Here is a 21,833-nt window from a genome sequence, read left to right on the forward strand (position 1 = left end):
TGCAAGTCTAGTATGTAGAATCAAAGAACTGCAGATGCTGGTTTATTCCAAAGATAGACCCAAAGTACCGGAGTAACTCAACGGGTCAGGCAGCATCTTTGGAGAAAAAGGATGGGTGACATTTTGGGACGGGGCGCTTCTTCAGTGGGTAAAGTAGAGATGGTGGGGGGGGGATGTGAGGTGGGTATAGGGGAAAGAAGGTGAGGGTAATATAGATGCATAAAACTGGAGATTTCAAGCTTCATGGCGCAAGGTTGTCATCTACCCAAGCGGAGTATGAGGTGCCGTTCCGCCAGTTTGCGCTGTCTCTCTGCGATATGAATGAAAGCTAGTGTGCTCCTATACCACCGCGAACCACATCATCTGTCAGGAGCAGCAACATAAAACAGTCAGCAGATCGACGGGGGGTCCTTCAACCTGTCAGAGCCCATTCACAATGTGGCCCCTGTGTAAAACTTCACAGGACCTGCAGTCAGTGTAGGAAGGAACTGCAGATGCTGGTTTATACCCGAAGGTGGACACAGCATGCTGGAGTAACTCAGCGGGTCAGGCAGCGTCTCTGGAGGGAAACAACAGGTGACGTTTCGGGTCGGGACCCTTCAGTTCTCAGTTTTTAGAGATGAAGCGCGGGAAACAGGCCCGTCGAGTCCGAGCCGACCAGCGATCCCCGCACACTAACACTGTCCTACAATAGAGACAGTTTTTACATTCACACCAAATTAACCTATGAACCTGTACATCTTAAGGGCCTGTCCCAGTCACATGGTCGCGGGGTGACGCCCATATGGTTGTGAGTAGTCGCCCAAAGAGTCGCACCTTTTTCTGGTCGCCGCTGGATTTTCAACATGTTGAAAATTTTCGGCAACCTGCTGCGACTATGACAGGTGTCGGCAGTCGCTGAAAAAATCGTGTAAGTGGGACAGGCCCTTTAAGAGCGTGGGTGGAAAGCAGAGAGAAACCGTACGACCAGCGATCTCCCGCGCACTAGTACTGTCCGACACACGCTATAGACAATCTACAATTTCTACCGAAGCCAATTAATCTACAAACCTGCGCGTCTTTGGAGTGCGGGAGGAAACCGGAGCACCCGGAGAAAACCCACGCAGGTCACGGGGAGAGAACGTACAAACCCCGCACAGGCAGCGCCCAGAGTCGGGATCGAACCTGTGTCTGTGGAGTTGTGAAGTGGTGACTCTACCCTTGCACCACCGTGCCGCGACTTTTTCCAGACGCTTCAGGTTGGAAACTCTCTTCAGACTGAGAGTGGAGGTGGGGGGAGGTGAGGGGGAGGGGGGGGGGGGTGAGGAGGGGGGGGGGGGTGAGTGAGGGGGGGGTGGGGGTGGGGGTGAGTGTGGGGAGGGGTGGGGGTGAGTGAGGGAATAAATTGGAGGCAAGAAAAGACCAGAATTAAATAGGACCGCAACACATGACTTTATGGGGAATGGAGCCCACAATGGTCTATTGTTGGCTGGGGAGGGTGTGATAATGAGAGGGATGCAAGGTGTCATCAACATTAAGTCTGAAGAAGGGTTCCGACCCTAAGCCTATTATTTTTCTCATGAGATGCTGCCTGACCCGCTGAGTTACTCCAGCACTTTGTGTCTATCAAGAAGCTGAGCCCCAGTTGATAGACACAAAAAGCTGGAGTAACTCAGCATCTCTGGATAGAAGGAATGGGTGATGTTTCGGGTCGAGACCCTTCCACAGATTGGTTAGGGATAAGGGAAACGAGAGATATAAACGGTGATGTGGAGAAATAAAGAACAATGAACGAAAGATATGCAAAAAAGTACAGGCCATTGTTAGCTGTTTGTTGGGTGAGAACAAGAAGCTGGTGCGACTTGGGTGGGGGAGGGATAGAGAGAGAGGGAATGCCGGGGCTACCTGAAGTGAGAAAAATCAATATTCATACCACTGGGGTGTAAGCTGCCCAAGCGGAATATGAGATGCTGTTCCTCCAGTTTGTGTTTAGCCTCACTCTGACAATGGAGGAGGCCCAGGACAGAAAGGTCAGTGTGGGAATGGGAGGGGGAGTTGAAGTGTTTGGCAACCGGGAGATCAGGTAAGTCCATGCGGGCTGAGTGAAGGTGTTCCGTGAAACGATCGCCCAGTCTGCGTTTGGTCTCGCCGATGTATAAGTGTCCACATCTTGAACAACAGATACAGTAGATGAGGTTGGAGGAGGTGCAAGTGAAACTCTGCCTAACCTGAAAGGACTGTCGGGGTCCCTGGACAGAGTTGAAGGAGGAGGTAAAGGGGTTGCATCTCCTGCGGTTTCAGGGGAAGGTACCTGGGGAGGGGGTGGTTTAGGTGGGAAGGGATGAGCTAACCAGGGAGTTGCGGAGGGAACGGTTCTGCGGAAGGCGGAAAGGGGTGAAGATGGGAAAAAGTGGCTAGTGGTGGGATCCCGTTGGAGGTGGCGAAAATTTCAGAGGATTATGTGTGTATGCGACGGCTGATGGGGTGGAAGGTGAGGACTAGGGAGGCTCTGTCTCTGTTGCGACTAGGGGGAGGAGGGGCAATGGCGGAGCAGGAAGCAGGGTGGGAAGAAGTGTAGTCGAGATAGTTGTGGGACTCATTGGGTTTGTAATAGATGTCAGTCAATAGTCTATTTCCTGTGATGGAGACTGTGAGATCAAGAAAGGGGAGGGAGGTGTCGGAGATGGTCCAAGGAAATTTGAGTGTAGGATGAATATCGGTGGTGAAGTGGATGAAGTCCATGAGTTCTCCATGGGTGCAGGAGGTAGCACCGATGCTGTCGTCAATGTAACGGAGATAGAGTTTGGGGATAGGGTCAGCGTACGCCTGGTACAGGGAATGTTCGACGTACCCTACAAAGAGGCTGGGATAGCTGGGGCCCATGCGGTGCCCATAGCTACACCTTGAACTTGGAGGAAGTGGGAGGAGTCAAAGTAGAAGTTGTTGAGGGTGAGGACCAGCTCCGCCAGGCTTGAGTAGAGTGTTAGTGGAGGGAAATTGGCTGGTTCTGCGGTCGAGGAAGAAACGGAGGGCTTTCAGGCCTTCCTGGTGGGGGATGGAGGTGTAGAGTGACTGGACATCCATGGTAAAGATGAGGGAGTGGGAGCTCGGATAGCGGAAGTCATTAGAGAGATGAAGGGCATGCAAGGTATCTTGGACATAGGTCGGGAGAGATTGGACCAGGGGGGATATGATGGAGTCGAGGTACGTGGAGATAATCAGCTCCAATTAGTTTAGTCCAGTTTAGTTTAGTTTATTGTCACGTGTACCGAGGTACAGTGAAAAACTTTTTGTTGCGTGCTATCCAGTCAGAGGAAAGACTATACATGATTACAATCGAGCCGCCCTTAGTGTGTAGATACAGGATAAAGGGAATAACATTTAGTGCAAGATAAAGTCCAGTAAAGTCCGATCAAAGATAGTCCAAGGGTCTCCAATGAGGTAGATGGGAGGTCAGGACCGCTCTCTGGTTGTGGTAGGATGATTCAGTTGCCTGATAACAGCTGGGAAGAAACTGCCCCTGAATCTGGAGGTGTGTGTTTCCACACTTCTGTACCTCTTGCCTGATGGGAGAGGGGAGAAGAGGGAGAGGCCGGGGTGAGACTGGTCCTTGATTATGCAAGCAAATAGTCATTGGGTTGGGCGCCATCTTGGAAGGAAAAAAAAAATTGCCGAGTTGAAGTTCAATGGGACGGCTTGGTTTGGGAACAGCTCCACCCAAGACCGCAAGGAATTCCAGAGACTTGTGGACGCTGCCCAGACCATCTCACCGACCAACCTCCCTACCATTGACTCCATCTACACTTCACGCTGCCCCGGTGAGGCCATCAGCATTATAACCTGCTGAAGTCCTCCAGCACTTTGTGTTTTGCTCAAGATTCCAGCATCTGCAGTTCCTTGTGTCGCCATTAATAAAGTTTTAATGAAATAATTCATTCATTAGGATTATGGTTGGTGAGTTGTTTAAACCGGTTTAGACATTAGTGACAATAAAACACTCTTGACAATAAAGCATGGAAACTTTGGTTCACCGAGTCCACGCCGAACGCGAACACGATCTTACACACACGAGGGACAATTTACAATTTTTATTTGCAGAAGCCAATTAACTTACAAACCTGTGAGTCTTTGGAGTGTGGGATGAAACCCGAGCACCCGGTGAAAACCCACGCGGTCGCAGGGAGAATGTAAAACTCCTCACAGACAGCACCCGTAGTCAGGATTGAACCGGAGTCTCTGGGGCTGTAAGGCTGCAACTCTACCCCTGTGCGTACTGTGCTGCCCTTGACTCTTGACGTGTCGGCCTTGTGAGCCGAAGGGCCTGCTCCCATGCTGTACTGCGTCCAAACCAGATAGCAGGCCTCACCGAGGCAGTACACAAGAGTCGCCATGTTTAGGCTTGTACACTCTGGAGTATACAAGGATGAGAGGATAACTCATTGAAACATATAAGATTGTTAAGGGTTTGGACACGCTAGAGGCAGGAAACACGTTCCCGATGTTGGGGGAGTCCAGAACCAGGGCCCACAGTTTAAGAATAAGGGGTAAGGCATTTAGAACGTAGACGAGGAAACACTTTTTCTCACAGAGAGTTGTGAGTCTGTGGAATTCTCTGCCTCAGAGGGCAGTGGAGGCAGGTTCTCTGGATGCTTTCAAGAGAGAGCTAGATAGGGCTCTTAAAAATAGCGGAGTCAGGGGATATGGGGAGAAGGCAGGAACGGGGTACTGATTGTGGATGATCAGCCATGATCACATTGAATGGCGGTGCTGGCTCGAAGGGCCGAATGGCCTACTCCTGCACCTATTGTCCACTGTCTGTTGTCATGGGCGCCGACAAAGATACGAAAGTCACAAACATCGATCAATCCATTATCAAATTACAACGGGATCACCCGCGGTGGCCAGCGTTCACAAAGGCCTCCAGAGTCCCCATGGACGCCGTGTGTTCCCTCTCCAGGGACACGCGGGCACGGACGTAGGCCCGGAAAAGGGGCAGGTCGTCAACAGGGTGAGGACCCTGGACTGCCCGCTGCCTGGTCCTATCCATGCCATGGAGCAGTATACCCTGCTCGTGAGTGGACCTCGGACCAGCTGTGCCACCTTGCCACCCTACACCACACCAACTCCCGCTCCCATTCCAATACTGACCTTTCTATCCTGGGCCTCCTGCATGAGGTCGTAAGGTCATGAGTGCTTGGAGCAGAATTAGGCCATTCAGCCCATCAAGTCAACTCCGCCATTCAATCATGGCTGATCTACCTCTGCCTCGTAACCCCATTCTCCTGCCTTCTCCCCATAACCCCTGACACCCGCACTAATCAAAAATCTGTCTATCGTTGCAGTAAAAATATCCACTGACTTGGCCTCCACAGCCTTCAGTGGTGAAGAATTCCACAGATTCACCACCCTCTGACAAAATAAATTCACCTTCAACTCCTTCCTAAAGGAACGTCCTTTAATTCTGAGGCTGTGACCTCTGGTCCTAGACTCTCCCACTAGTGGAAACATCCTCTCCACATCCTCTCTATCCAGGCCTTTCACTGTCAGAGTGAGGCCCAGCGCAAATTGGAGGAACAGCACCTCATATTTCGCTTGGGCAGCTTACGCCACAATGAAATGAATATTGACATCGACCTTCTAGTAACCCGTGATTTTCCTCCCTCACTATCCCTCCCCCATCCTAGCTCTCCAACCAGTTTGACTGTCATCCTGATTAAATTTTATCTTTATACACCTCGTTGTCAACTTCCCCTAGCTAGCAATGACCCATTCTACATCTTCCTTGAACTTCTAACCTTTTGATCTCTTGTTTTCACACCTAACCCTTCCATATCTCTGTGTCTCCCTCTCCCTCGACTCTCAGTCTGAAGAAGGGTCTCGACCCGAAACGTCACCCATTCCTTCTCACCAGAGATGCTGCCTGTCCCGTTGAGTAACCCCGGCTTTTTGAGTCTATCCCTGTTAGCTCGCTTCTTTTGCAGAAAATAATTTCCGTGAGACAGGAGCTGTGACTGGGATTTTAAAAATTGGTTGACGTGAATCATCCCAAACACTGTGCCAAGTATCAAAGGGCAAAGTCAATGCACAGAGACACGTCAGAGGAAGAATGTGCTGGCTCTGGGGAGGGTCCAGAGGAGGTTTACGAGAATGATCCCAGGAATGAGTAGGTTGACCTATGATGAGCGTTTGACGGCACAGGGCCTGTACTCGCTGGAGTTTAGAAGGATGAGGGGACACCTCATAGAAACGTACTGAAGAATGAAAGGCTTGGATAGAGTGGATGTGGAGAGGATGTTTCCACTAGTGGGAGAGTCTAGAACTGGAGGTCATAGCCTCAGAATTATAGGACCTTCCTTTAGGAAGGAGATGAGGAGAAATTTCTCTAGTCAGATGGTGGTGAATCTGTGAGACTGTGGAGGCCATGTCAGTGGATATTTTTAAGGCAGAGATCGATAGATTCTTGATTGTCAGAGGTTATGGGGAGGGCAGGAGAATGAGGTTAGGAGGGAGAGATAGATCAGCCATGATTGAATGGCGGAGTAGACTTGTTGGGTCGAATGGCCTCATTCTACTCCACTTCCTTATGACCTTATGATGTTATTTTTGTGGGGAGAGAAATACAAAGTGAATAAAGACACAAAGTGCTGGAGTAACTTAACAGATCCGGCAGCATCTCTGGAGAACATGGATAGATGAAGTTTAATGTCCGGGCCCATTCTCAGGCACCGAAGAAATGTCCCGATCCGAAACGTCATCCATCCATGTTCTCCAGAGATGCCGAGCACTTTGTATCTTTGTGTAACTAGCTTCTGCAGTTAGGCAATAGACAATAGGTGCAGGAGTAGGCCATTCAGCCCTTCAAGCCAGCACCGCCATTCAATGTGATCATGGCTGATCATCCACAATCAGTACCCCGTTCCTGCCTTCTCCCCATATCCCCTGATTCTGCTATCTTTAAGAGCCCTATCTAGCTCTCTCTTGAAAGTATCCAGAGAACCGGCATCCAGAGAATTCCACAGACTCACATCTCTCTGTGAGAAAAAGTGTTTCCTCATCTCTGTTCTAAATGGCTTACTCCTTATTCTTAAACTGTGGCCCCTGGTTCTGGACTCCCCCAACATCGGGAACATGTTTCCTGCCTCTAGCGTGTCCAAACCCTTAATAAACGGATATGTTTCAATAAGATTCCCTCTCATCCTTCTAAACTCCAGAGAATACAAGCCCAGCCGCTCCATATGACAGTCCCGCCATCCCGGGAATTAACCTTGTAAACCTACGCTGCACTCCCTCAATAGCAAGAATGTCCTTCCTCAAATTCGGGGACCAAAACTGTACACAATACTCCAGGTGTGGTCTCACTAGGGGCCTGTACAACTGCAGAAGGACCTCTTTGCTCCTAGTACGTTGTGTGTTCAGAGATATATAACAGCCTCCACAACGAGTCTGAACTGAAGCCACGGAGGTAATTGGCAGCGGCCAACACGACAGGCTTACTTAAGGCAATGAAAGGGGGAAGGGCGAGGAATTCTTCTTGAATTATTAAGAAGTTCAAAAATGAAAAAGGGGAGATGGTGCTTGGCATTGATGCAGAAATCCTGCAGGCACGGAGGGCCGAGAGCAGAAGGCAAGTTTCACGGCAACTGTTCATGGGGAACATGTACCTGCCCATCACGGGTACTGTGAGGCAGCAACTCTACTGCTGTTTCTCTGCTGTACTGGGATTTAAGGTGAGAGGGGAAAGATTTATAAGGGGATTCGATAGGGTAGATGCACAGAGTATTTTTCCAAGAGCCGGGCAATCAAGAACCAGAGGTCATTGACATGAGATGAGAGTGTAAAGATGTAATAGATTTAATACGCAAAGATTTAACTCTATAAAGTTAGCAAACACAGGGGCAACTTCTTGGACAATAGGTAATAGACAATAGGTGCAAGAGTAGGCCATTCAGCCCTTCGAGCCTGCACCGCCATTCAATGTGATCATGGCTGATCATCCACAATCAGTACCCCATATCCCCTGACTCCGCTATCTTTAAGAGCCCTATCTAGCTCTCTCTTGTGTTAAACTCTCGTGTATTGTGTTATTTTTTATTTGTACGGCTGCATGGTAACTCAAATCCCAATGTACCAATTGGTGCATGTGACAATAAATGTAACTTAAGGACCAAGAGTCAAGAGAGTTTATTCTCATGTGTCCCAGATAGGACAATGACATTCTTGCTTTGCTTCAGCACAACGGAATATAGTAGGCATGAATACAGAACATATCATATCAGTGTGTCCATATACCATTATATGGACGCATGGGTCCCAGCTACGCCTGCCTCTTTGTCGGGTACGTTGAACAATCCTTGTTCAATACGTACCAGGGCCCCATCCCCGACTTCTACCTCCGTTACATTGACGACTGCTTTGGGGCCACCTCCTGCACCCACACACAACTCACTGACTTCATCCACTTCACCACCAACTTCCATCCGGCACTCCAATACACCTGGACCATTTCCGACACTTCCCTACCATTCCTTGACCTCACCATCTCCATCGCAGGGGACAGACTCCTGACCGACATACACTACAAACCAACTGACTCACATGGCTATCTGGACTACACGTCTTCCCACCCTGCCCCCTGTAAAGACTCCATCCCCTACTCCCAATTCCTCCGCCTACGCGGCATCTGTTCCCAGGATGAGACGTTCCACACCAGGGCATCGGAAATGTCCTCGTTCTTCAGGGAACGGGGATTCCCCTCCGCCACCATAGATGAGGCTCGCACCAGGGTCTCATCCATACCCCACAACACTGTTCTCTCTCCCCATCCCCGCACTCGCAACAAGGGCAGAGTCCCCCTAGTCTTCACCTTTCACCCCACCATCCGGCAAATACAACAAATAATCCTCCACCATTTCCGCCACCTCCAACGTGACCCCACCACTCGCCACATCTTCCCATCTCCCCCTATGTCTGCCTTCCGCAAAGACCGCTCCCTCCGCAACTCCCTTGTCAATTCTTCCCTTCCCTCCCGTACCACCCCCAGCCCGGGCACTTTCCGTTGCAACCGCAAGAAATGCAACACCTGTCCCTTCACCTTCCCCCTCGACTCCATTCAAGGACCCAAGCAGTCGTTCCAGGTGCGACAAAGGTTCACCTGTATCTCCTCCAACCTCATCTACTGCATCCGCTGCTCTAGATGTCAGCTGATTTACATCGGTGAGACTAAGCGGAGGTTGGGCGATCGTTTCGCCGAACACCTCCGCACAGTCCGCAATAACCTACCTGAACTCCCGGTGGCTCAGCACTTCAACTCCCCCTCCCATTCCCAATCCGACCTCTCTGTCCTGGGTCTCCTCCATTGCCAGAGTGAGCAACACTGGAAATTGGAGGAACAGCACCTCATATTCCGCCTGGGTTGCTTGCGTCCGGGTGGCATGAACGTTGAATTCTCCCAGTTTTGCTAGCCCTTGATGTCTCCTCCCCTTCCTTAACCCTCGAGCTGTCTCCTCCCATCCACCTGCCCTTAGGCTCCTCCTCCTCCCTTTTTCCTTCCTTCTCCCCCCCACCCCCCATCAGTCTGAAGAAGGGTTTCGGCCCGAAACGTTGCCTATTTCCTTCGCTCCATAGATGCTGCTGCACCCGCTGAGTTTCTCCAGCATTTTTGTGTACCTACCATTATATAAATATATACACACATCAATAAATAAGCAGATAAAGTACAAAGAAACAGATAATGGTCTATTAGTGAACTTGAACTTGAACGTGAACTTGAAAGCATCCAGAGAACCGGCCTCTGGTGGATGTGTGGAACGAGCTGCCAGAGGAGATAGTGTTTAAGAAGGAACTGCAGATGCTGGAAAATCGAAGGTACACAAAAATGCTGGCCTTTATAAATCAGAGCATTGAGTATAGAAGTTGGGATGTAATGTTAAAATTGTACAAGGCATTGGTGAGGCCAATTCTGGAGTATGGTGTACAATTTTGGTCGCCTAATTATAGGAAGGATGTCAACAAAATAGAGAGAGTACAGAGGAGATTTACTAGAATGTTGCCTGGGTTTCAGCAACTAAGTTACAGAGAAAGGTTGAACAAGTTGGGTCTTTATTCTTTGGAGCGCAGAAGGTTAAGGGGGGACTTGATAGAGGTCTTTAAAATGATGAGAGGGATAGACAGAGTTGACGTGGATAAGCTTTTCCCACTGAGAGTAGGGAAGATTCAAACAAGAGGACATGACTTGAGATGTGTTCGGCACGGACTAGAAGGGTCGAGATGGCCTGTTTCCGTGCTATAATTGTTATATGGTTATATGGTTATAATGAAGGGACAGAAGTTTAGGGGTAACATGAGGGGGAACTTCTTTACTCAGAGAGTGGTGGCTGTGTGGAATGAGCTTCCAGTGAAGGTGGTGGAGGCAGGTTCGATTTTATCATTTAAAAATAAATTGGATAGTTATATGGACGGGAAAGGAATGGAGGGTTATGGTCTGAGTGCAGGTAGATGGGACTAGGGGAGAATACGTGTTCGGCACGGACTAGGAGGGCCGAAATGGCCTGTTTCCGTGCTGTAATTGTTATATGGTTATATGGTTATATGGTTAAACTCAGCGGGTGCAGCAGCATCAATGGAGCGAAGGAAATAGGCAACGTTTCGGGCCGATACCCTTCTTCAGACTGTCAGAGGAGATAGTTGTGGCAGATATTGTAATGTAGACACATAGCCAGGTACATGGATAGGAAAGATTTTTGAGGGACATAGGCCAATGGGATAGTCTTGGAAGGGACATCTTGTTCGGCATGGACCCGTTGGGCTGAAGGACCTGTGGCCGTGCTTTATGTCACTATGAAGCTACAACTCTGTGACTGTTTACCCAGTTATACAATGAGCAATCAGTGGTTTCAAGGTTATTTGTTATCACGTGTACCAAGATGCAGTGAGATTCTTTTTCTGCATATAGATCAGTGAGATTATTGTCATGCAATCAGTACAAACCCCGGTCAATTAAGGAATTCATTGCCACAGAAGACTGTGGAGGCCAATGTATATATTTTAGATTTATATTATTTTATATATTTAGATAGATTCTTGATTAGACAATAGACAATACACAATAAACAATAGGTGCAGGAGTGGGCCATTCGAATCTTTGAGTCAGCACCGCCATTCAATGTGAGCATGTCTGATCATCCACAATCAGTACCCCGTTCCTGCCTTCTCCCCATATCCCCTGACTCCGCCACCTTTAAGAGCTCTATCTAGCTCTCTCTTGAAAGCATACAGAGAACCGGCCTCCACTGAGGCAGAGAATTCCACAGACTCACAATTCTCTGTGTGAAAAAGTGTTTCCTCATCTCTGTTCTGAATGCCTTACCCCTTATTCTTAAACTGTGGCCCCTGGTTCTGGACTCCCCTGACATCGGGAACATGTTTCCTGCCTCTAGCGTGTCCAATCCCTTAATAATCTTATATGTTTCATTAAGATCTCCTCTCATCCTTCTAAACTCCAGAGTGTACAAGCCCAGCCGCTCCATTCTATCAACATATGACAATCCCACCATCTTGGGAATTAACCTGGTGAACCTACGCTGCACTCCCTCAATAGCAAGAATAAGTCCAAACCCCGGTCAATTAAGGAATTCATTGCCACAGAAGACGGTGGAGACTGTACATAATAGTTCAGGTCAATGTATATTTTTAAGGCAGAGATAGATAATAGAACAACAGAAGACAACAGAGGAGGATGACTGAATTTTGGAGCTTTCCCTCACAGTGGGAAACTTTGATTCCGCTGTGTGGAGATGTCTATGTTAAAGACCATCGTGTTCTGTGCTGTTTATTATTCGTATGGCTGTGTGGTGACCCCACATTCCACTGTACCAATTGGTACATGTGTCTCTTGTCTTGTCTTGTCTTGATAGATTCTTGATCAGTACGGGTGTCAGGGGTTACGGGGAGAAGGCAGGAGAATGGGTTTGGGAGGGAGAGATAGATCAGCCATGATTGAATGGCGCTGACTTGATGGGCCGAATGGCCTAATTCTACTCCTGCAACCTATGAACTGTGATTCTGAACTAAAGTGAAGCGTCCTCGTTAACGATACAGCAGGAGGCGCGCACATCGACACTGTGAACGATCGCTGCCGAGTGTGATGATGAGCCTGAGGAAGGGGTCTCGTCCCGAAACGTCACCCATTCCTTCTCTCCAGAGATGCTGCCTGTCCCACTGAGTTAAGGGCCTGTCCCACTCGGGCGTTATTTGCGCGTCATTTACTCAACATCATTTACGCTTCGCGATGCACGACGCGACATCATTTAGCGTCACGTACGTGGCGTGATGCACACGTGACGCGCGTCTGGCGTGCATTACACGTGCATGGCGCGTGGTGAGACGTGGCGGCGTAGGCAGTGACGCGCGGTGGCGCGCGGTGCCCCAGGATGTTTGGATTCACAAAATCTTCGCGCGCCACCTGCGTGACGGGCAAACGACGCCTAAATGGGACAGGCCCTTGACTCCAGCGCTTTGTGTCTGTCGTCGTGACGATGCCCTCCCTCACTGAGCAGAGGGAAGCATCACAGCCTCCTCTGATTGGGGTCTGCAAGTTATTACCGAGCTGAATCCAAACACGGCCGTTAGTCATTGTTTCCGAAGCGGGGCCTGCCAGGTCCATGTGTTCATGTTTTTGTTTATGGGGAACTGATGTTCTCTCTCCGATGCAAGTCTCCCTGCAAGGCATTCCGTGCTCATTATCCCGCAGTATCGCACAATGGAAAGTGTGACTCATGACATACTGAGTGTTGGGGCTGGCTGCTACGCAGGTCCCAGACACAAGCCTTGTTCATTAAAGCACTCTAACACAAGAGCGGCCACACCCCCGGCCCTCCCTGTCAGCCCGACCCACTTACCCCTTTGTTCTTGACTAGCACGGGTGTCAGGGGTTACGGGGAGAAGGCGGGAGAATGGGGTTGGGAGGGAGAGATAGATCAGCCGTGATTGAACGGCGGAGTGGACCTGATGGGCCGAATGGCCTAATTCTGCTCCTAGCACTTATGAACTGATGAACTCCCCACACCATCTTCCATCAGGGCGGTCATGGTGGCGCAGCGGTAGAGTTGCTGCCTTACAGCGAACCCGGGTTTGATCCCGATTACGGGCGCTGTCTGTAAGGAGTTTGTACGTTCTCCCCGTGACCTGCGTGGGTTTTCCCCGAGATCTTCCCTCATTCCAAAGACGTACAGGTTTGTGGTTTAATTGGCTTGGTATAATTGTAAATTGTCCCTAGTGGGTGTAGCATAGTGTTAATGTGCGGGGATCGCTTGTCGGCACGGACCCGGTGGGACGAAGGGCCTGTTTCCGTGCTGTATCTCTAAACTAATGTACACTTCAGTTCACAGACCCAAAACACAGGAGTAACTCAACGGGACCGGCAGTATCTCTGGAGAGAAGGAATGGATGATGTTTCTGGTCCAGACCCTTCTTCAGACAGATGTCAGGGGATAGATGGCAGGTACGTAAATGAGGAAGTGTATAGATCAGGAAGAGTAAGGTGTGAAAACAGGATAAAGGGAAAGGAGATCTCCATAGTTTTTTTAAACCAGCATCTGCAGTTCAGTCTTACACTTCGGTTCAGCTCAGTTTAGTTTATTGTCACGTGTACCGAGGTACAGTGAAAAGCTTTTGTTGCGTGCTAACCAGTCAGCGGAAAGACAACACATGATTACAATCGACCCATTTACAGTGTATGGATACATGATAAGGGAGTAATGTTTAGAGTCATAGAGTCATAGAGTGTTACAGCATAGAAACAGGCCCTTCGGCCCAACTTGCCCACACCGGCCAACATGTCCCAGCTAGACTAGTCCCACCTGCCAGCATTTGGTCCATATCCCTCCAAATATGTAATATCCATGTGAGGTTTATTGCAAGGTAAAGCCAGCAATATAGTCCAAGTATCCCCGATGAGGTAGATAGTAGTTCAGGGCTTGACTTAAGCGGTGCTGGCTCGAAGGGCCGAATGGCCTCCTCCTGCACCTATTTTCTATTTTCTATGTAACTCAGTCCTTAACTCCAGCTTTTTGTTCCTATCTTCACTTTAAACCACCATCTGTAGTTCCTTCCCACACTTCCTTGTGTCTGTCTTGATTGTGTTTAGTTATAGTAATGTCTCATCTGGCTGGGATAGTATGCAGTGCAAAGCTTTTCACTGTACCTCGGTACACATGGCAATAAACTAAACTGAACTGAACTGAAGTATCGATAAACTTCACGCTGTCTCAGCAAGGCCACTGTTCCTTTGTTATAGACAATAGACAATAGACAATAGGTGCAGGAGTAGGCCATTCGGCCCTTCGAGCCAGCACCACCATTTAATGTGATCATGGCTGATCATCCACAATCAGTACCCCATTCCTGCCTTCTCCCCATATCCCCTGACTCCGCTATCTTTAAGAGCCCTATCTAGCTCTCTCTTGAAAGCATCCAGAGAACCGGCCTCCACCGTCCTCTGAGGCAGAGAATTCCACAGACTCACCACTCTCTGTGTGAAAAAGTGCTTCCTCATCTCTGTTCTAAATGGCTTACCACTTATTCTTAAACTCTCAAGAAACTTCTTAAATTCCACACACCTGCTCTTGTACATCCTTAGAAGGCTTACGAAATTCGGCATGTCCCCAACAACTCTCACCAACTTCTACAGATGCGCCGTAGATAGCATTGTATCGGGATGCATCACAGCTTAGTTTGGGAACAGCTCCATCCAAGACCCGCTAGAAATTGTAGAGAATTGTGGACGCAGCCCAGACCATCACACAAACCAACCTCCCTTCCGTTGACTCCATCTACACACCTCGGCAAGGCCAGCAGCATCATCAAGGACCAGTCGCACCCCGGCCACTCCCTCTTCTCCCCTCTCCCAGGCAAGAGGTACAGAAGTGTGAAAACGCACACCTCCAGATTCAGGGACAGTTTCTTCCCAGCTGTTATCAGGCAACTGAACCATCCTCTCACCAACTAGAGAGCGGTCCTGACCTCCCATCTACCTCATTGGAGACCCTCGGACTATCTTTAATTGGATTCTGGATGGCGACTCCGGACTGTCAAAGCTGCCACAGCCAGACATAAAAACAGCTTTTATCCACGAGTAGTTGCTCTACTCAACAGCCAAAAATCTGTAGCCTCCCTTTAGGTTGGTTCACTTGCTTGATCAATGGTGTTTTATCATTAATGTTTTATTATTATTAATGTTAAGAGTTTTCTGAGTCATTCGTTACAGTCGCTGTATGTCATGTTGTTACTTGTGGGCGGAGCATCAAGGCAAATTCCTTGTATGTGAATACTTGGCCAATAAACTTACTTACTTTACTGGACTTTATCTTGCACTATCCTGTATCTGTACACTGTGGACGGCTCAATTGTAATCATGTAAAGGGTCAAGAGCTTCAAATTCCTGGGCGTGCACATCTCTGAAGATCTTTCCTGGTCCGACAACACTAATGCAATCATCAAGAAAGCTCATCAGCGCCTCTACTTCCTGAGAAGATTACGGAGAGTCAGTTTGTCAAGATGGGCTCTCTCTAACTTCTACAGGTGCACAGTAGAGAGCATGCTGACCGGTTGCATCCTGGCTTGGTTCGGCAACTTGAGCGCCCTGGAGAGGAAAAGACTACAAAAAGTAGTAAACACTGCCCAGTCCATCATCGGCTCTGACCTTCCTTCCATCGAGGGGATTTATCGCAGTCGCTGCCTCAAAAAGGCTGGCAGTATCATCAAAGACCCACACCATCCTGGCCACACACTCATCTCCCCGCTACCTTCAGGTAGAAGGTACAGGAGCCTGAAGACTGCAACGACCAGGTTCAGGAATAGCTACTTCCCCACAGCCATCAGGCTATTAAACCTGGCTCGGACAAAACTTTGATTACTAATAACCAATTATCTGTTATTTGCACTTTACCATTTTATTTACCAGTGTATATATTTATATTATAGTATATGGACACATTGATCTCTTTTGTAGTCAATGCCTATTATGTTCTGGGTGCTGAAGCTAAGCAAGAATGTCATTGTCCTATCAGGGACACATGACAATGAACTCACTTGAACTTGAACTTGTATAGTCTTTCCGCTGACTGGATAGCACGCACCAAGCTGTTCACTGTTGGTGTGGCACGGCGGCTCAGCGGTAGAGTTGTTGCCTTACACCACCAGAGACCCGGGTTCAATCCTGACTACGGGTGTTGTCTGTACGGAATTTGTACGCCCTCCCCGTGACCTGCGTGGGTTTTCTCCGGGTGCTCCGGTTTCCTCCCACACTCCAAAGACGTACAAGCCTGTAGGTTAATTGGCTTGTCATAATTGTAAAATTGTCCCCAGTGTGTGTAGGATAGTGTTAGTGCGCAGAGATCGCTGGTCGGTGCGGACCAGGTGGGACGAAGGGCCCGTTTTCCGCGCTGTATCTTTAAACTAAACTAAACTAAGTACTTCGGTCCAAGTGCGTGACAATAAAATAAAACAGAGGAGGCCCACTGGATTGTGTCAAGTGGCGTCTAGAGGCCTGGGACGTTACTCAACAAATTTGACAGATTAAAAGATACAGCATGCAAACTTCCCGATTCTGCGCCGACCAGCGATCATCCCTTCACCCTCCTTGGCATCAGCTCCACCTACATCAACCGACTCAACTGGTCCAGAACGCAGCCGCCCGACTCATCACCCACACCAAATCCTGGCATCACATCACTCCAGTCCTCAAAAAACTTCACTGGCTTCCCATCTCCCACCGGATCACCTACAAAATCCTGGTCCTCACCTACAAAGCCCTCCACCATCTGGCCCCCCCATATCTCACTGACCTCCTCTCCCCCTACCAACCCTCACAGTCCCTCAGATCCACATCAGCCGGTCTCCTCTCCATCCACAAGTCCAACCTCCGCAGTTTTGGGGACAGAGCCTTCTCCAGGGCAGCTCCCAAGCTCTGGAACTCCCTCCCCAACTGATCCGCAATTCCGTGTCCCTCACTATCTTCCAGTCCCGCCTCAAGACCCATCTCTTCACCACTGCCTATCCTTAGCCCCGCGTCCCCGTCCCTTTTCATCTGTGCATTAATTGACTCATACTGTGTTTTGTATTGAATTCTGTCTTTACTTTGTGTACTAGTCATGTCTCTACTATTTATTTCATTCCCCTTACATGTTTTTCCTCTACATGCTCAATTTTTGTAAGGTGTCCTTGAGACTCTTGAAAGGCACCCATAAATAAAATGTATTATTATTATTACTAGATTAGTTTAATACCAGTTTAGTTTAATGATACAGCGTGGAAACAGGCCCTTCAGCCCACCCAGTCCACACCGACCAGCTACCGTCCCTTCACACTAGATTAGTTTAATACCAGTTTAGTTTAGTTTAGAGATACAGTGTGGAAACAGGCCCATCAGCCCACCCAGCCCACGCCGACCAGCGATGATCCATTCACACACTAGTTCCATGTTATTCCACTCTCTCATCCACACCCCACACACGAGGGTTAATTTTGTTGGCCTGACCAAGCTGGCCATCCTCGAGTCACGGCGCCAGGCGGAAGAGGGCTGCCTGCGTCCGTCCGCGCCCGGGTGGTGTTAGAGAGGGTCTACGCCCTGTCCACGGGCACCCTGGGGGGTTTCCGGGACCGCTGGGCACCGCGGGGGGTTGAATGTATCCTGAACAAGGATCGATGTCATAAAGTTGTACAGTAGTTTACTTAGTATATTTGTTTGTCTTGTATTATCTGTTTTGTTTTATTGTACTGTAAATACTATTTCAATATTTGAATAAATATTTTTGATTAAATGTGGAAAATCATGAGGGGAATAGATGGGGTGACTATCCAAAGAATAGGACGTAGGCTTGTGAGAGGAACTAGATTTGATAGAAATCCAAAGGGCAACGTTTTCACTCAGAGGAGAGGGGAATATGGAACGAGCTGCCAGAGGAGATAGTTGTGGCAGTTATGGGCCTGTCCCACTTACGCAACTTTTTAGGCGACTTGCCGGCACCCGTCATAGGTTGTGGCAGGTCGCCGAAAATTATCAACATGTTGAAAATCCAGCGGCGACCAGAACAAGGTACGACTCTTTGGGCGACTACTCACGACCATACAGGCTTCACCCCGCGACATGTCGCCTGTATGGCCGTGAGTCGCCTCCTCAGTCGCCCAAAGAGTCGTAGCGTCTTTCTGGTCGCCGCTGGATTTTCAACATGTTGAACATTTTCGCCGACCTGCAACGACCTGTGACGGGTGCCGGCAGTCGCCGAAAAAGTCGGGTAAGTGGGACAGGCCCTTTCCATATCAGCAATTCAAAGATTCTTGGACAGGTACATGGATCGGAAAGGTTAAGAAGGATACGGACCAAACACAGGCAAATGGGATTAGCTCAAATAGGGCATCTAGGTCGGACAAGTTTTAGACTTTAGAGATACAGCGCAGAACCAGGCCCTTCGGCCCATCGGTTCAGTGCCGACCAGCGATCCCATACACACTTGCACTATCCTACACACACTAGGGACAATTTACACTCTTTACCGAAGCCAATTAACCTACAAACCTGTACATCTTTGGAGTGTCTGAAAAATGTCCTATTAGGTTTAGTTTTTATTCTTGTCATGTATACAAAGCTACAGTGAAAAGCTTTGCGATCCAAACAGGTCAGATCATAGTTACGTTTAAGAAAGAACTGCAGATGCTGGTAAAATCGAAGGTAGACACAAAATGGTAGAGAAACTCAGCGGGTGAGGCAGCATCTATGAAGAGAAGGAATTGGCGATGTTTCGGGTCGAGACCCTATAATAGTAAATATATATACAATCAAGCCATGCAGATGCAGAGTGCAGAATATAGATCCCCATCGGGCAAGAGGTACAGAAGTGTGAAAACACACAACACCAGATTCTTCCCAGCTGTTATCAGGCAACTGAACCATCCTACCACAACCAGAGAGCAGTCCTGAACTACTATCTACCTCATTGGTGACCCTCGGACTATCCTTGATCAGACTTTGTGTTCAAGAAGGAACTGCAGATGCTGGAAGATCGAAGGTACACAAAATTGCTGGAGAAACTCAGCGGGTGCAGCAGCATCTATGGAGCGAAGGAAATAGGCGACGTTTCGATCAGTCTGAAGAAGGGTTTCGGCCCGAAACGTCACCTATTTCCTTCGCTCCATAGATGCTGCTGCACCCGCTGAGTTTCTCCAGCAATTTTGTGTACCTTGATCAGACTTTGCTGGCTTTACCTTGCACTAATCGTTAACCCCTTATCATGTATCTGTACACTGTAAATGGCCCGATTGTAATCATGTATTATATCTGTCCGCTGACTGGTTAGCACGCAACAAAAAGCTTTTCACTGTAGCTCAGTACAGGTGGCAATGAACTAAACTGAAACTATAGTTCTCAGCATTGTAGCGCACCAGTTCCAGAGACAAAGTCCAATGTCCGCAATGGGGTGGAGGTGAATCGGACAGTACCCGAGCTTATGGAAGGACCGTTCAGAAGCCTGATAACAGAGGGGAAGAAGCTGTTCCTGAGTCTGGTGGTGCGCGCTTTCAAGCTTCTGTACCTTCTGCCGTACGGGAGCGGGGAGAAGAAGGAATGACCGGGGTGGGACAAGTCTTTGATTATGTTGGTTGGTTTTCTGAGGCAGCGTGAAGTGTAGATGGAGTCAGTGGAAGGGAGGTTGGTTTGTGCAACGGTCTGGGCTGCGTCCACAATTCGCTGCGATTTCTTGCGGGTCTTGGATGGAGATGTTCCCAAATCAAGCTGCGATGCATCCCAATAAAATGCTTTCCATGGTGCATCTGTAGAAGTTGGTGAGAGTTGTAGGAGACATGCCAAACTTCCTCGGCCTTCTAAAGGGCCTGTCCCACTGAGGTGATTTTTGAGTCGACTGCCGGAGACTACGGCAATGGAATTCACCGAAGCCAGCACCAGCGACAACCTACGTCACTTAGTGACAACCTATGACAACTTACGATAGCACCTACGTCAAGAGAAGACAAGCTACGACAAGCCCAGAGTCGCCGAAAAGTTTTGAACGTTTCAATATCTAGCGGCGACCAGAAAGACGCTACGACTCTATGGGCGACTGAGGAGACGACTCACGACCGTACAGGCGACACCCCGGTGACCATGTGGCGACAGCCTAGTCGCCTGTAGTCGCCTAAAAAATCTCCTAAGTGGGACAGGCCCTTTAGGCAATAGCGCCGTTGGTGTTTTCCTCTTGGTCGTTGCTTCAATGTGGGTGGTCCAGGCGAGGACATTGACCCCAGGGAACTTTAAGTTTTCGACCATCTCTGCTCCGTCAATGCAAACTGGGGTATGTGGACCGCTTCACTTCCTGAAGACGATGACTATCCCCTTTGCCTTGCTGACGTTGAGAGAAAGGTTTGAGAAGGAACTGCAAATGCTGGAAAATCGAAGGTAGACAAAAATGCTGGAGAAACTCAGCGGGTGAGGCAGCATCTATGGAGCGAAGGAAATAGGCAACGTTTCGGCCCGAAACGTTGCCTGTTTCCTTCGCTCCATAGATGCTGCCTCACCCGCTGAGTTTCTCAGGCATTTTTGTCTACCTTTGAGAGAAAGGTTGTTGTATCGTGAGAAAGTATGTTGGCTGCAACAACAGCCCTCCACGATTTCTTACGGTCCTGGACAGAGCTGTTCCCAAACCGACAGTGAGCTCCCTATGGTCCATCTGTGGATGTTTGTAAGAGCCATTGGAGTCATGTCAAATTGCCTCAGTCTCCCGAGGCAGTAGAGGCGTTGGTGGTGTGCTCCTTGGCCGTTACTTCAGTGTGGTTGGCCCACGACAGATTGATGGTCACATTGACACCGCTTACGGCCTCTTCCATTCTGCAACACTTTGTTCATATCCTTCCCAACTTGTCCAGCTTCTTCCAAATGAAGTGAATGAATGAATGAATGAATGAATGAATACGTTTATTGTCATTGCACAAACTGTTCAACGAAATTCCATTTCATCTCCTCCGGTTAATAAAAATACAAACACGACAACCATTAACACATATGTACACTTATTAGTAAAATAATAAATAAGTATTTTAAAAGAGTTTAAAAGAATTTGGCGGCATTTCTTGGAATTATAGTTTGCTTCCCCAGTGTTCTCTGTTGGAATTTAGCTCCTTTATCGCACATGGGTAGAAACTATTTTTAAGTCTACCCTTCAGTTTAAGCCTTCAGAGACCTGAATCGCCTCCCTGAGGGTAGCAGAGTAAAAAGGTGGTTGGCAGGGTGGGATGTGTCCTGCTTGATATTTGTGGCCCGGCGCAAGCATCGGGCCCGATATATATCACCCAAGGAGGGCAGTTGAGCGTTTGTAATGCTCTGCGCAGTTTTTATAATTCCCTGCAACGCCCTCCTCTCAGCCACAGTACAGCTAGCAAACCACACCAGGATTCCATAGGAGAGGATACTTTCCACGGCGCATCGGTAGAAGGACAGCAGCAGCGGCTGTGAGACGTTTGCTCTCCGCAGAGACAAGTGTGTGACTAATGAGGCCATTCGAAAGGGTGCAGGAAAGATCTACTGAGGAGAACGCCGGGACTTCAGTGGCTTGAGCTGCAGGGAGGGAGAGTTTGGGCAGGCTAGGACTCTATCCCTTGGAGCGCAGGAAGATGAGGGAGGATCTTATAGGAATATATACGACCGTGAAGGGAAGGGAGAAGCCCCTGTCCCACTTAGGAAACCTGAACGGAAACCTCTGGTGACCTTGCGCCCCACCCAAGGTTCCCGTGAGGTTCCCGGAGGTTTTGGCCACTCTCCCTAATGGTCGAAAGTGGTTTCCGCGTAGTCGAGGCAATCCCACCACAACCAG

The sequence above is a fragment of the Amblyraja radiata genome, chromosome 4 (genome assembly GCF_010909765.2).
Source record: "Amblyraja radiata isolate CabotCenter1 chromosome 4, sAmbRad1.1.pri, whole genome shotgun sequence".
NCBI classification, from domain to species: domain Eukaryota; kingdom Metazoa; phylum Chordata; class Chondrichthyes; order Rajiformes; family Rajidae; genus Amblyraja; species Amblyraja radiata.